The sequence below is a fragment of the Dysidea avara genome, chromosome 12 (assembly GCF_963678975.1).
Source record: "Dysidea avara chromosome 12, odDysAvar1.4, whole genome shotgun sequence".
In the NCBI taxonomy this organism is placed as follows: Eukaryota; Metazoa; Porifera; class Demospongiae; order Dictyoceratida; family Dysideidae; genus Dysidea; species Dysidea avara.
The window spans coordinates 19002841-19018130 of record NC_089283.1 but is presented as its reverse complement, the minus strand read 5'-3'; positions in this window follow the sequence as shown (position 1 = coordinate 19018130).

The following is a 15290-nucleotide window of genomic DNA, read 5'->3' as shown; positions in this document are numbered from 1 at the left end:
TAAGTAAGGGATGTTGGCAAAATAGATCTGTAATTTTGGGAAAATGATTGGCTGGGTCTGTCAGTCTGAAGCGGCCATGGCTAGTTGAGATGTGGACTGATGAATGCCCTCCCAACTATGTATGTATATATGTACTTTAGCCAGCACCATTTTGTCTGCAGTCAGCACTGTAGTTTCCAAGCTAGCTATAAGTTGTACATGATATCATAATGTGGCTCACTTTACACAACTATGTGGAGTAATCAACCTCCATCAACTAATGGTGGTAGGTGTACAGGGCCCCAGAGTTTTTCTGTGTTAACTTTCAACTTCATCATATCATTGCTTACAGTATGCGTGTACTAAATCTAAAGGCTTGGGAGAACCATACAACAAACGTGTTGAAGTATACCATAAGATTTTTCATTTTACAAATCAGGACCCTGTACTATCACACACCCAGACTGTCTGGGAGTGGAGGTAGGAGTCCTAAATATAGGCGCAACCTTTTCTAAAATTATGTTTAATGGAGGGCAAGAATCAGCAACTGTAATGACTAAGCAATACTTACAACTTGGCATTCAAAATTGGAGCATTCAGCTATATGGGTGTACCATTCTTTGAGGTTGTAAGTAGCATATCAATTAATGCTCTGAATATTCAGCACAAACATCAGCAAGCCATTTACTCAGTAAACTCCATTCAACTATTCTGACTGAAATGATATACCTCTACGGGTAAGTAGAATTCTAGGAAATGGGAACAGGACAGGAACAGAAATCAGGAATGGAAATGACCAACTGAAAATGTCATCACATCAATATACAAGTTAGATTAACTGTGCACTATATATGCCATTGACCCATGCAGTCTGTGAAAGATAATTAGGCACCAGCCTATTATGCTTTTAATTTTGCCTATTATGCTATGCTGCAGTGCTCAAAATTTTTGCCTATTATGCTCAATTTTTTCTGCAGTTCCCATGTTTTGTTACTTTCTAATGGATAATGATAAACTTTTGCTTATGAATAACTGGTTAAATGTAAAAGTTAATGCTCATTGTGTATTAGGAATTTGGCTGCATTGTAAACTATAATAATAGTCATGTCAAATAACTATGCTTCACTGCAGCATCAATTGTTCTGTCCACCTTTTTCAGTGGCGTGCATTACATTATGACATAATTATTCTGCCTATTATGCTAGCATTATGCTTGATGCTTTCAGGCACCTATTATGCTCAAGATTATGCCAGCATAATAGGCTGGTGCCTAAAGAGAATTTGTGACTGAATTTTGGAAAATCACCCATATGGGTGTGCGTGAAATAATTAGAATTTTCATGTTTAGCGGGTTGCTAATAAGCGCAGGACACAGTTTTGAAAATATTTCAAGAATTTTCTTGTAATTTAAGGTATTGAGAATGGCTTAAAACCATCAACAAGTAGATTAGCACTATAAATTGTGTGATTTGATCATTAAATATTTAAGGTGTCAAATGCACCCATATGGGTGATTTTCCAAAATTCTGTCGTGGCTTCTTAAGCACATGCCTAAACTGCCTGTTGCTGGAGGTTCGAGTAACCACTGGGTCTGCATGGGATATTTTTCTATGTTCAGTAGGGTTTTTGACAAGCTGATGATTTGACTTTCTATATTCACATACTTCAAGTAGCATTCTCACAGACCATCATTTAATTGCAGTACACCATTGTTTGAAACACCATACAATTCACCTGTCTTTGTCTGGTAAAACAATACAGAAGTCACTAATGAGAACATATCACATATTGGAAACAATACAAGCATACTTTACATTACCAGTGTCACAGTGACAGATCAGGGAGATTGTTACTGTGTTGTAAAAGACTAGGAAACAGGGACCAGAAGTTCATCATGTAGGAAGGTTAACAAGTAAGAACTGCCTCACAAATCATCACATGCATAGTGATTTTTTGTGTCATTAGTATACAGAAACAAACAGTTCAATCAAGTTCATTATGGCGAAAGAAAGGATAGATGATGTCACGCAAACAATCTAAATACATGATAGGTCTGCAATATATTTGAATTTATCTAAAATAGCTTAAAAATCAAAGCTACTTTAATGCAGGAAACCCATTCATTAATACAGAGTATGAAATACTACAACATTAGACCAAATACTCTAATTAAACAGTCAGTGTTTTCTTTTGCTACAGTTACTCTATGTCAAGTCTTTGTGTACTTATGGTGTGATGGTTTAGTTATGGTGTAGAGATTGTTTTATTTTCTTTTTGGTTGAATATCTAAATCACACAAAAGATATATGGTTGCAAATATTTCAAGCTATTGTTACTCAATAATGAGTAACTTTTACCAAATAGTCATCAATTTTTTAACATGTTTCTCAGCTCATGTTAACCTGCATGGCGTCTGTCATATTCTGTAATGTCAGAGGTGAACATCACTATCAACAATTTTGACATGCATAGCTTGTTTGTTCTTGCTCATTTCAAAGCACTTCATTAATAAACAACCATGGCATTCATGGTGTTTCATAAATGTTTTGTCAGCTAGCCCATGTAACAAGAATTGTTAGGAAATGTGAACTGACTATATAATTATAGTAGTTGGCTCTTGAGTGGAAGATTGGGGGGGATTGGGGGTGGAATGGTGGGAACTGGCTAGGTTTCAAAATGAAGGAGGAGGATGACTAAAGACTAGGGATAAAATTGTAGGATTGTACTGGTCCTTAATGGCTAAGCAAAGTGCAGTAAAATTATAAGGCTAGAAATCACCATTTAAACTGTCACACATTCAGCTCTAATAACCAGCCTCATGTAACTTGAGGAATGCTAACAAATATGTAATGTAAAACAGTAGCTATACACAATGTTTGTCAATGAGTTTTTGCCTGTTGGAATGATTTTGCAAAATCTTGTTACTTAGTACATACTTCCTCCTGTAGGCATGCTATCAGTAGAGAGTATTAATACTACACATTTCATTTGTGCTACGTATTAAATGACAACTTCACATGTGGTGTGACAGAGCTCATCAGTTTATTACACATCACTGCTGGTTTCCAGCACCCACTATAACAAATGATGGAATTTCTTTAATTATGAATGGAACAGCAGCTTGTGATCTTTTGGGAACTTATCGGTGTGTTGCGAAGAATGAAGTGGGTACTACAGTTTTAATTCACAGAGTTTTGCCATTTGGTAAGTTGAAGCTACATACAATACACTACAATGCTGCATCTTGTTAGTATCATGCCCAAACTGCTTTTTCTTCTAGAAAAAAAAAGAGTTACGTGGATCTTCATAGGAATTTTTGTACAGCCAAATCTACACCTTTTGGGATCATTGATAAGTGTTGATAAATAGATAACAAAGCAAGAACAGGAAAATGGCACTTGCTTGCTTGACCAGCCTTTAAACTCTCAATTTAAGGGCACACACATTGTTTTTTTCCATTCTCATTTTGTTAACAAGGGTTGTTATTCATCAGCACTAATCAACAATCCCCAAAAGAAAAGTTGTAGATCATACTGAACAAAAATGCTATTGAAAATCCACTTTTCTCCCACACTAAAGAAAAGAATGGTTTGGGCACAAGACTAGTTAGAATTAGAGATGCGCTGGTTATGTTAGGATAATTTTAAAATAATATAGGTGGCCTCAAGAATAATTCAGGTGATTTCCAGGAGCAAAAGGAATAATAATAATTAGAACATAGATGTGCTACATTAAGTGTTGGACAGTGAACAACAAAATTATTTTATTTTTAAGCTCAGGTGGTGTGAGTGAATAAGTGTACCTTAGAGCGACTGCTTTATTAGAGCAACTATATGCTTTATTTATTAAGTATCTAATTTTTTTGGCAATTTAGTGATTGCTGTTTACTGCAACAATTATCTATCACAAGGGTACAAAAATGGATACCTCCAAAATGTATATAATTTTGGGAATAATAGGTTGAAAAAAGAGTTGCTGGAATGGAAAGAATTTTTCCAGCATAAATGGGGTGCATCACTAGTTAAAATTGTCATCACGTGAATGTTTGCTGGTTGTGATTTCAAGTGCCTTATACAGGCCACCAGTGAGGCCACTAGAACACTGCATGTTTGAAATGTGTGTGTTTCATATGAATTCAAATCATAATCAGCTTTTATTCCAGCAAGTACAATTTCATTTGAATGTTATACATAAAGTTGTTGTCCTTACACACTACTACCACCACTATCTGCAAACATTGTATGTGAGGCTTGTAACACTTACATATCAATCACTAAAAAGCATTACCTTTAGTAGTGTTGAATTGTGTGAATTGTACCATCTTTGGTGGATACTCTGATTGTGTATATGCCTGTTGTCCCAAACAATAAATTTGTGAATTACAAACACTAGGCATTTGTCCTGTTTCACTCTTAGGTTCCTTAGCTCATGTGGTAATCACCTTGTACAAGCTCTACCTCCAATATTCACCCTCCAGTGCCTACCTGGTAAAGCAGATAAAAAAAAACAATCAATACCCATTCATATAACTGTTAAATTATCCAATATTCCGTCATCTATTCAGATCACTCACCATAATTTTTTTCCTGACCACAGTCTTGCAAAAGGGAGGAATACCTCTATTCCATGGGATGTGTCATGGATATGATACACGTACCTAGTAAGATAGAATCATCACTTTCAAAAAATTAAATCTATTATACAAGGTCAGCAAATATTTGACAATGTGTAACTGTTCTCCTGACTGTTGGTATTGATTATTCCATTTCAATTGAGTATATGGAGCTCCAAGTGTAAATTTAACTTGCCCAACAAAGTAGTACAGATGAATTGGTAGCAATTGGAAGTCTCGTGCACCTATCAATGTCAAGCCCCACCCCACCCCAGGGATCCCCATGCACTTACTGGGGATTTGACATCTACATAATACCCCACCCTGGGGTATTTGACGGTGGCAGTTTGCTGAACAAAAAAACTATTTTAATACTATATAGGTAAATCAAATCCACTATAGAAACCCCCCTATTAAGGTGGGGACATAGTGGAGGGTTTTGACAAGCTTCTTAGCCTCAGTACTAGGGAATTGACACTAGACTTTGTCAAATCCCTATGTATTCCCCAACCCTTCCTGAGGGTGAGGGGGGATGACATTGATAGGTGCATCACATTTGAAGAAATATCTAATCTAGTAGCAAGCTGTGAAGCCCAGCAGTGGTTAAAAAACAAAACGGTATTATAGTTTGCAACATTTAACTGTAGGAAAATTACTTCCTATTTGTGATGTTTATTTTTATTTATTTTATTAAAGCTTTACAGCATACAAGCTAATGTAGTTAATAACTTTGTCATTCAGATGGCACCAGATTAAGTAAATACAGTCTTACTAATGGCGTGTCTTCACTAGCTAGCTACGAAGTTCTCTTCTATAGCAAGGAAAAGTAGTAGAGTATTTTTTGTTAGCCTGAAACAAAACTGAGGTTGCAGTGTAAATAAAACAACATTACTTGCCCCACATTTTTGGTTGAACTGTTTACACCCAGAATTGTAAACAGGGCTACACAATAAACAGAAGGTGTACTTCTCAAGTGCTTGTGAATATAAGTTGCACAGTTAACTGATACCCTAACACCTCCAAGTTTTATAGGTGTGCCGATACATTGTTTTAAAAACCCATAATTGTTTTATTATGTTTCGATATTGACCAAAAAGAAATTACCTGCTTAATATGTTCACAGATTTATTCTCTATAGTCAGGGCCGGACCACTTTCAGCCACTTAAGTTTACAAAAAGATCCAGATACTCTAATAGATCAGTCATCACAATATACTCTATTAGAACAGTCATCATGATACACTGATAGAGCATTCAGTATACAATATCAATGTTCTTATTACACTGGTTGGTCAAAGCCATTACACCCATGTTAATTGTCTTCAACTCCAGTGAAACATCTGCATAGCATTGCATAATAGGCTAATTGTCATGCATTAACAATTACAATCAAAATTGCTTCTGTATCTAAAAAGAACTAAACTCACTAAAGTAAAATTAGCTACTATATAGATATATATGAAATTGGATTAAATGGCAAAATTACTTGGTGTTGACAAAAAGTAGAAAGAGACTGTGTATGTAAAATAGCTTCCAGATGCCATTTCAGAACATGTATTTTCATCCAGGGAGCATGCCCCCAGACTTCCCTAGCATAGCAGACTGTAGCTAGAATTAAATATCACATCAGATCAATAAAAAGTAGTCTGCATGACTATGACCTCCATTGCAGTCCATAAATGGCCTGATCACTCAAAATTTGTGGGTTCTGGCCCTGTATATAGTCTAGTGGGAATTGCAGAGAAGAAGGTTTAGATGTCATGATTCCTTCGGGTTGGGAGTTTTATGATTGTAGTGTGTATAAGAGTTCACAGAAATGGTCTCCACCATCCATTAAGAACTGCTAGTAATTGAGTTTAATAACAATCTAATCCAAAACAGCCAAGCTGTAAAAAAAGTGTGCGGCCCTCAAAAAGGCTATGGTGAAAAAAGATATGAAATCCAAGGTGGCGGCCAAGAAATGGCTGTGATGGCAGGTTATTGGTAAATATTTTAATAACAACAATTCAGGTGAATTTTTGTGCCGCTTGGTCTTGGCACAAAATTCACCTGAATTGTCATTATTAAAATTTTTACCATTAACCTACCATCACAGCCATTTCTTGGCTGCCACCTTGGATTTCACATCTTTTTTCACAATAGCCTTTTTGAGGGCCGCACACTTTTTTTTACAGCTTGGCTGTTTTGGATTAGATTTCATTTCTTTTTGTATTTGTATACCCCATAGGCCGGCTTTGGGACTTTTTAACCTATCTTTTTTTTTTACCACAGGAAGAAGAAAAGATGAAGTAGATGTACTTTAAATATTTTATCAGTAAAATTAATGTACAAATTATATATAGAATACATGTATTGATTACAGAAATCTCCATGGTGGTTTCTTTGTAACTGAACACTCTACAAGGTGACTTCTTCTAGATGCTCTCTGTACAGAGTGAATTGTTTGTAGCTGAACGGTCTACAAGGTAACTTCTTCTAGCTGACCTCTCTACAGGGTGATTTGTTTGTAGCTGAATTCTGTACAGGCGATTTGTTTGCAGCTGAGCTCTTTACAGAATGGTTTCTTTGTAGCTGAACTCTCTACAAGGTAACTTCTTCTAACTGATCTTTCTACAGGGCAATTTGTTTGTGGCAGAATTTTATACAGGGTGATTTCTTTGCAGCTGAACTCTCTACATGGTGGTTTCTTTGTAGCTGAACTATCTACAAGGTAATTTCTTCTAGCTGACCTCTCTACAGGGTGATTTGTTTGTAGCTGAATTCTGTACAGGTGATTTGTTTGCAGCTGAGCTCTTTACAGAATGGTTTCTTTGTAGCTGAACTCTTTAAAAGGTAACTTCTTCTAACTGATCTTTCTACAGGGCAATTTGTTTGTCGCTGAATTTTCTACTGGGTGATTTCTTTGCAGCTGAACTCTCTACATGGTGGTTTCTTTGTAGCTGATTATCTACAAGGTAATTTCTTCTAGCTGACCTCTCTACAGGGTGATTTGTTTGTAGCTGAATTCTGTACAGGTGATTTGTTGGCAGCTGAGCTCTTTACAGAATAGTTTCTTTGTAGCTGAACTCTCTACAAGGTAACTTTTCTAGCTGATGTCTCTACAAGGTCACTAGTTTGTAGCTGAACTCTCTACATGGTGGTTTCTTTGTAACTGAACTTTCTACAAGGTGACTTCTTCTAGCTGATCTTTCTACAGGGTGATTTGTTTGTAGCTGAACTCTGTACAAGGTAACTTCTTCTAGCTGATCTCTCTACAGGGAGATTTGTTTGAAGCTGAACTCTCTAAATGATGGTTTCTTTGTAGCTGAACTCTCTACAAGTTAACTTCTTCTAGCTGATCTCTCTACAGGGTGATTTGTTTGTAGCTGAGCTATCTACAAGATAACTTCTTCTAGCTGATCTCTCTAAATGGTGATTATTTTTTGTTTGTAGCTGAATTCTGTATAGGTGATTTGTTTGCAGCTGAGCTCTTTAAATAATGGTTTCTTTGCATGTAGCTGAAATCTCTACAAGGTAACTTCTTCTAGCTGATGTCTTTACAGGGTCACTAGTTTGTAGCTGAATTCTCTACATGGTGGTTTCTTTGTAACTGAACTCTCTACAAGGTGACCTCTTCTAGCTGATCTTTCTACAGGGTGATTTGTTTGAAGCTGAACTCTCTACAAGGTAACTTCTTTTAGCCGATCTCTCTACAGGGAGATTTGTTTGTAGCTGAACTCTCTACATGATGGTTTCTTTGTAGCTAAACTCTCTGCAAGGTAACTTCTTCTAGCTAATCTCTCTACAGGAAGATTTGTATGTAGCTGAACTCTCTACATGATGGTTTCTTTGTAGCTGAAGTCTCTGCAAGGTAACTTCTTCTATTGATCTCTCCACAGGGCGATTTGTTTGTAGCTGAACTCTCTACATGGTGGTTTCTTTGTAGCTGAACTCTACAAGGTGATTTCTTCTAGCTGAACTATCTCTTTCCATAGTTGCATGAACTCCCTACAAGGTAACTTCTTCTAGCTGATCTCTCTACAGGGTGACTTGTGTGTAGCTGATCTCTAAACAGGTTTCTTGTTTCTAGTTGATCTCTTGAATTCTCTTCAGGGTGACTGCTCTATTAGGATGACTGCTCTATTAGAGTATCTCGATCTCGCACTTGCTGCACCAAGTTGGATTTCGTGTTATAACTCCTTGGCTTTAAGTCTGATTCTTCTACACCATTGATGAGCCTTTCTAAGATGATTACTCCATATGTACAACGATTTTCAAAGCATTACCCCAAGCGGTTTATCTGGTAGGCGTGGCAAGCAGTCGTTTTTTTTTTTAATAGCTAATCTCGATTGCGTAATTGTTACACACTGTTGGTTTTTTCGTTGTATCTTCCTGTTTTTTAGCTCTATTTTTTTCAAACCACAAAAGGTTTGAGGTTCAATAGTTAACCTATTCACCCACCGATTTTCAGCTTCTTCCCATACGCGGTTTACCCTGTAGGCGTGACAACATATTGGTGTTATTTGTCGTGAATAATCGCTCATAACTCTTTGCCTGTTTATCGTATTCCCGCCAAAGTTGGTACCGCGATGCGCCTTTATATCCCCCTTCTGTGTGCCTATTTTAAGGCAATCGGATGTGGCGTTCGCGTTTTATAGCAGTTTTTGTAAGTGTGCGACAAGAAAAAGAAAAATAAGAAGAAAAAAACACGAAGAAACTGAGCCAATTTTTGAAGTCGCATATCTCGGGAACGCGTGAAGCGATTTCGCTCAAATTTGGAATGTGGAGTGCTGCAGTTGGAGGGCATGTCCACAGCAAAAATCGTCTTGTTTCATCAAGGAAGCACAGAGCTACGGAGGTGCGAAAATTGCGTTTTCTTTCTTCCTGTCAATATACTCACGGGTGTTACGCGCCGGCTTCTTGGGCCGCACGACACACTACCGTGTGTCTTGATAATCAGCTTCAAGTATGCTGTGGTTTTACCTACGATTTATTTTTTATGCTGTGTTGTAGGGTTATTATTGCTATTACTGCTTTACAGTAACCAGCACTGAAGGTTTGACAGCAACTTTAGCTGCAGTCTTTGGGGGTTACCTAACCTAATAAACAGGAATTGGAGACCCTGACATTACTTAACACAGCTAATAAGGCAAAACAGAAAATTAGGGGGAAAAGGGAAAAAGAAAGATTTTCAACAAGCACTAGCTATGGCTCTTCTACACACGTCAAGTATTTTGAGACAGCTGTAATGCTTTCAACAACCATTTTCAGTTACGTTTGTACATATACATGTCTGCTGTTATTTTATTTTCACATCATACATATTTCAACAAGTTCTACAGTTCTCCTATGTACCACTACCAGAAACAGTGCATGAAATTGCCATGAAAATAACCATGAAATACCAATGAAAATACCTATGGTTTATCCCATGAATTTTAATGTTTCATGGGTACTGCACCCATGAAATCTCTGCAATGCCATGAATTTACCATGAAAATCTGATCTGGAGATGCATTTCATGGCCCATGAAACAACCCATGCTATACCATGAATTGACTTTCATGGTACATTTCATAGGGGCGGTTTAACATTTCATGGAAAAAACATAGACGTTTCATGGCATACTTTTCCACTAAGTACAGCAAAATTTCCTGAAACAGTTACAATGAACTCAACAACCAGGCCTGTCAATAGCTATCATAGATTTGCATTTGATGACTGTTGAAACTACCTCACCTATCGAGTCAACCAGTTTAATATTAGCCAATGCAGACATTACTAAGCAGACAAAATTGACAGGTTTTTTACCTACTTCTTCAAGTGGCAGTTCTAACAATACTTCAGTTGGTAAAGATAACTGCAAGTACAGAAATTTTATGAAGTAAACTCTTCTGACAATGTAAAGTGTTACAGGGACAGGTACAGCAGTCGTAATAGTGGCATTAACAGTGCCAAAAGTCAGACATTCGATCTGTTCCAAACACATCTGCTGTCTACAATTGCAATGACCATGAAGTTCCCAAAGATGACATAACAGTTATCCCCTCTCCCCCCACCAGATTCTTGTTTTGATAGTAATAAATTCAACCCAATAGCTAGCTAGTGATATAGTGAATGTGACTATATGTATGTCAAAATCAGTTATCAAGGTTATCCTACTGATACTAACAACAGCCAGAATGAAATAACATATAATAAAACAACAGATCATTAAACATTGAAAATAGCTTCTTTGCCTGTCCTGCTACGTATAGTCAATACATATTCACCTAAAATATAAAAATATCAAAGAGGTGAACATGTGTTCACTCCCAATGGTTTTGTATTGAAACAAGCATGTTTTCATGTTGCAAACATGTTTACGCACCTGAATCATCTATACTAAATGTATGGGATATTTTTAAAGCCTCACAACTCACTTGTTACGTCCTTGTCTGTATCAAAGCACCTTTATTGATAAACTGTTTTGGCATTTATAGGCAGCGCTACTAAATTTTTGGGCAGCTGGCCCATGTAACAAGAGTTATTAACAAGAAATGAGGCTCAAGTGAATGTGAACAGACTATAATAGCAGTAGTATATGGTGGAAAACCCATCAAATTGATGCTGTCATTTAACACTGATTGTGGTTCCCACCAGCCAGCAATCAGCCAGTTTGGATTCAAAGTACATCAACATTCCACTAGTACATGCAGACTTTAATGCATATCTGCTATGTACTTCTGTTTGTATTGACTGTATACATTCATGCATACATGCATACATACGTACGTACAGCTGGGAGAAACTTGAACACTCATTACTGCATGCTTAACTATCACTTCAGCTGTTTTGTGTAGGGTAACAAGTGTGGGTCTGTATCGAGTTACATCTCTTGTAATGTGGTGTGTAATCAAACATTGTGTGGTAAGGTAGTGATGACAATTCTGTGTATCATATTTGCATGTAGTTATGTGGGACACACAATAAGTGGATTAAGTCATTAGTTTTCTAATAGCTTAACTCATTACAGAAGAAACATGTTTGATTGTGTACTTGGTACGTGCATTTAATGGATGAAAATTAATATTGATGCCAACTTGTTTGCATTTCTGATCCAGTATAAAAATAAGATGTTTTGATTTCCATAACTTCATGCAATGAATATGTTAACTGGTGGTATGTGAAGCTGAAATTCTTCTGTAGTTCAATGGGACCATTTGTATCCCCCTTCAACATAACGAAGATAGTCTATTATATGCAGACATATACTATCAAATGTGTAGTTACATAACTATATGCACTAAATCAACCAGTATTATATTGTTTATTATAGCTATAGTTTTTATGAATCATTTCATTATTGAAAAAGCTTGAGACGTCATTGCACTACAGTCACAGCCGTGTTATAAATCGTATGTGGGTGCAAAGTTAAATATAGCTAGTAAGTTAGCTAGCTATAGACTATAGTTATATGCAGGCCCAATAGCAGTGTATCAACTAGTATTTTATTGTTTAGCTCTTAGTTATTTTCGTCTTAAATTCTTCTCCATAAATTTTAGTAGCTAACTACACAATTATCTCATGTCAGATCACAGCCTTCAGATACTGTAACTCAACATGCATATAACGATTCCAAAGCAGACTTTCCCAGAATGAATCTCTACATTTGTAACTCTGATATCTTAAACTGTCTGCATTTTCCCGATGTCGAAACTACTTGGGCTATTATCAAGTCTATTATCTATGAAGCCATGACATTGTTTATTCCCAAATTCCAGTTCCATTCTAAACAATATATCCAAAGTGGTTTACTAAGGATTTGTGTCACCAATTATATACAATGTATATCCTTAAACAAACCTACAAACGTTTTCCTTCTGATCGTAATGCAACACGTTTAAGCTAAGCTAAAGAGTCATTCCAATCAAATGCAGCTACAACTAAATCCACCTATGAAACTGACATTATCACTAACTTTGCCACTAATTCAAATCCTAATATTTATTGTCACATTAGAAGTTTTACTAAATCTGCTACTATTCCACCCACTGTATATTTCAATGACACCTCAGCCAGCGGTAACAACACTTCAAGGGCAAATCTTTTTAACCAATACCTTTACTCAGTTTTCGCTCCACCTTCCTTATCTGCCGATTATACCAATACAACCTCTCTTCCTAGTGGAATAAATACAATAGTCTTTAGTGAAGATGACGTATATTCTGCCCTAAACCAACTAGATCCTAATAAAGCTACGGGAATTGATACAATAAGCCCCAAGATCTTGAAACACTGTGCCTTGTCACTCACTCGTCCACTTTGTCATCTATTCAACTTAAGCCTGTCAACAGGTGCTATCCCTCAGGAATGGAAAGTCCATCTAATAGTACCAGTATACAAATCAGCTGAACGATCATCTGTGAAAAACTACAGACCTATTTCCCTTCTGTGCAACGCCTCTAAAGTCCTTGAATTTCTTGTTTACAATAAAATTATCAATCATGTACTTGATAACATCTGATTGTCAGTTTGGATTTCTGCCTGGCAGGTCCACTACTCAACAACTTTTGCTATATCTAAATGACATCTATCAAGCCACATCTCAAGGCCATCAAACTGACTCCATATATTTAGACTTTCGTAAGGCTTTTGACAGTGTACCACACAACAAACTCCTAGTTAAATTGTCACACAATGGAATTACGGGTAATCTTTGGAACTGGTTCAACCATTATCTTCACAATCGTTCCCAGTGTGTCAAAATCTGTTCTTCTATTTCTGACTTTTTACCAGTACTGTCGGGTGTACTACAAGGTAGTATCCTTGGCCCACTGTTATTCCTGATCTACATAAACGACATATCATCAATCACGCAATTCTCAAATCTTTTCCTGTTTGCTGACGATGCCAAACTCTACAAAATCATCTTCCAACTATCTGACTATTTGTACTTACAACAAGACCTAAACCAACTACACACCTGGACCATTGATGGTGATCTTTTGCTCAGTATCAACAAATGTATACATTTAAGTTTCAACAAGACTCCCACCTTGTACTCAGTTGATGAACACTCTCTCCCACAACTGCATTCACATTGTGATCTGGGCCTGTTATTGACCGACAATCTATCTTGGAGGAACCATTACGAACATTTAGCTTCTAAAGCGTATATATATAAATACTTTGACATGCATTCAGTTGCTGTCATTCTATAAGAGCCAAACACATTCTTTATACTACACTTGTCAGATCCCAACTCAGTTATTGTTCTCAATTGTGGAATCCCTACCTGATAAAAGATATGGTTATGCTGGAAAGGATTCAGAGACAAGCAATAAAATTTATCTTAAGAGATTATGGTAGTGATTATAAGACTTGTCTGCTCAAGTTGGATATGCTGCCTCTAATGTATATGTTAGACTTTACGACATCATATTCTTTATCAAAGCACTAAAACAGCCATCAGATCATTTCAATATACTTCATTACATGACCTTCAGCACCATCAATTCCAGATCAACTTCCATCAACAAGCTTGTCCACATCCGTACCAATAACAACTACACAAGAAACTTTTACTTTAACGAATTACCTAGGCTATGGAATGAACTACCGTTCATTGATCTTGATCAGTCACTACCAACTATCAGAACCACCATCTATAATTATTTGCAACAACATTTTTGAAACAATTTCTCATCTGAAATTCCATGCGCCTATCATTTTTATTGTAGATGTACAAACTGCCATAATTTAGGAATAACTAGTAATTTCTCAGTGATGTAAGTCTAGCTAACTCTTATTTGTAATTAATTAGTTTTGTAATTAAGTAATTAGTTTCGTGATTACGTAATTAGTTTTGTAATTAAGTAATTCCCTGGCTGCCATCACAAGTTGTTGGCAGACCATCAATACATACTTGCATTGTAAAGTATTATTATTAATAATAAAATCTTTAGGGCTAGACTTAAGTAGCTATATACATATAGCATTATCATCAATTGAAGGGGAGCACAAATGGTCCATGGAACTATGTACTAAAGAAGAAGTTAAGCTTCACATACCACCAGTTAACATAATTACATGTATAGCTATATGCCAACTTGTTTGCATTTCTGGTCCAGTATAAAAATAAGATGTTTTGATTTTCATACCTTTATATAATAGTTTTGCTACATAGCTAACTTCATTTGGTGGCATGAAAAATGGTATGATAAAAGTTAGTCTATTTCGTTTTATATGAATGTGTATTGGCAATGTGTTTTCATTCATTTAATGAATGCATGTAGCTAGCTACTATATATAAGTACACAATCATACATGTTTCTTCTGTAATGAGTTAAGGCCACTCCAAATAAATTTTCTGTTTCCCGTCCTGGACTAGGGCATATTTGCATGCGGGCGGGCGATCCATTTCCATTATTTCATTATAAGATTGGCAGCTTTTCAAGCCATTATTTGCCAGGTACAACCATAAAAGGCTGCATAAAAGCGGTGGGGTCTATTCTACGGAACGGAACGGAACGGAACGGAACGGAATGATGGACTAAACTGCGGAACGGAATGCTTTCTCAGATTGAAGCTTGCAGCTTACCATTACTGTACAAGTTATCAGTGGCACTTCCAGCAGGTAATCAAACGTTACCCCAAAAAAGATAAAACGAATTTAAGGATCGATTGTGGGTTCTTGTTGGTTGTCATTAGTAACGAAGTACTAATTGTGGGAATAGCT